Below are 2577 nucleotides of genomic sequence, written 5' to 3'. Positions count from 1 at the left end.
TCAGGCTACCATCAGTCCCGGGGCAGTCACTTATCAAAAGACCCCTATATCACGTGCGTTCAAGAGGTAATTAATAATACCCCAATATACATACTATACTTACATAGTGAGCCTATTTTAAAAACCCCCACCCCCCTCTGTATGTATACATTTTTACACATTTTGGTCTTTTAATAATCCTCTCCGTTAACTCACGTGATATCATACACATTCTAAAAAGTGACCACCCCAGGCCATCAGTAAGGGGCCTCCAACTCAAATGAAAATAGGAGAACAAGCAACTGGTCTCCGAAGACTGTTTTAATTGGTCAGAGTAACTAGAAAGATGATGCAGTAGGAGAACCAGGCTGTCCTCAATTTTTTGGAGTTTGTACCCGATTCCCCAGTCCTCCTGTATGCTTTACCAGCTAGAGAGGTTGAGCTGCCTAGGTTTTTCCCAACACTGTATCCTCAACATCCAGAACCAGTGGATCGGCTCACATACTATAATATTACAGATGATCTTTAGAATTGGTATGAGCAATCCACTGTAGAATGGAAAACCTGGCAAACACTGCTCAATGATGCTCTTCAATTAAATGATCCTAGGGAACTGAAGGAGGAGATACAGAGTGTTAAGTTGTGTATGGGACAATGGAAAATCCACCTTAAAGGTCTCACCAAGATCACAAACGAGCTGCTGCAACTTCCTGTGGAGTCCTCTAAAATCCTGAAAAGGATGTTACAGCTAAACCAAGCCTAGAGAGATGGCTGAGATTCTCTTTGAAGCTAGGATTAAAACAAATCAGCCTCTTCCAGAAGGATGGATCCATATAGCTTCACATTGTTGTAAATTGGCCAAAACTTGTTTAACAAAAGGAAAACGCACACTCTATGATCCCGAGACCAAAACCTATCATCCTCTCACGCCTTATGAGTTGGAAATGACCACAAAAAGGCGGGATCAGCTTGAGGAGGATTCCATTTACAGACTTATCCAGAAGGACATTGCTAAAGCTGGGACTTCTGGAACACCACACGATCCAAGAGCAAGAGGAAGCGGGTTCAGTGAAAGGATATTGGGTAGTTCCATCTCACAATCCAATGGTGGATTTTTCTAGCCGTTCTCAGAATCAGATGGTGGATTTTTTCAGTAAGATGCTGGAATTTCTTTGGCTGGACACCCTTGGAATTACAATTATAGGGGTGTCAAGCACTCAACAAGCATGAAGTATGGTATAAAGTTAGCAATACCAGGAGATTTAGTAACTTCAGAAGAGTACTATCATGAAGAACATAGGCCAACTCATGAGGAACATCGGCCAACCCAGTAAGCAGGCAAAGAGGTTCCTCAACACCTCAGAAGAATCAGATGGTGGATTTTTTTCAAAAAATTTGGAGTCACAAGAAAGGAGGGAAGGATGTAGATGGCGAAGACATTCTCAACAGGTGGGAATTGTCTCCTAGAAGCCGAATGGTGGATCAATCAATAATTACCACAGTAATTTTGAGAGGCTATAAATAGGACCCATTAGATTGTAATTGGGATGCTTGTACTTTTGACTTCTTACTTCTAGTCTCTTGGTTTTAGTCTCCGAAGTTGTTCTTGAGTTACAATCTCTTCACTTGTAATTCTACTCTGTAATCATTATTACAGTAGTCAATTGGGCTTCAGTCTGTTATACCTTGTACTCGTTCTTCATAAACTCTGAATCTAAACCTGAAACACTTTTTCAGTCATTCTGTTTCTAGTCCCAGTAGACTATTTCAGTCCAGTTAACTATTCCAGTTCATTTTCCATATTCCATTCCAATTTCACTAACTGAACTGACGACATCCAGTAGTAGCTGTAAATTCTAACACTGGAATCAACTATCTAAAGAGATCAGCTCCAATTCCAGGTGGCTTGTTTGTTTCTGAAATACTTTATATTATGATAAGTACACCATCAACTACACGTGAGAGGTCTAAGAAGGGAATCAGGGTATCCATTTAAAAAGGTACACTTGCAGGATAGAGAGAACATCCTCCTTCCAGGAATAACCTATTGATTGGGTTTCCAAAGTTAATATTATTTTCATGTTGTAGTGATGCACAACAACGGCCATGCCTTATCTCAATACATTGCCATTGTTGGGGATTATATTACCATTGCTTGGGACTTTTGAGTGGATGTTCATAATCCTTCATGGATTCTAGTTTGCGATCACATGTCTTGAGTACACTCCAGTATTACACCATAAACTCGTGGAGGAAGGAGCGTATCATGGGTTGCACATTTTATCTTTTTGGACCTACCTTTCAGTGGATTACAAATGGGATCTATTTCTTCACCTCACTATAATATTTTCTCTAAGTACCATGTGTGTACTGACGTCCATTTTGGATTCTCGACAATTGAAGAATCTTGATAGCTGATCATTATGGCATCTTTGACATCTATGAAAGGTGTGTTTGTTTGTTTAATTTCATGCTTACTTCATAATTTATAATATCGGGGCCTTTTTGGAATGGAGGTATTTGTTTGGAGCTAGGGTATGGTACGGTTCCTATATTGGCACCGTGCTGAATATCAAGGCCCACGTGCATGTGTTGCGC

The sequence above is a fragment of the Adiantum capillus-veneris genome, chromosome 3 (assembly GCF_014529385.1).
Source record: "Adiantum capillus-veneris isolate H3 chromosome 3, ASM1452938v2, whole genome shotgun sequence".
Classification (NCBI taxonomy): Eukaryota; Viridiplantae; Streptophyta; class Polypodiopsida; order Polypodiales; family Pteridaceae; genus Adiantum; species Adiantum capillus-veneris.
This window is presented reverse-complemented; position numbering follows the sequence as displayed.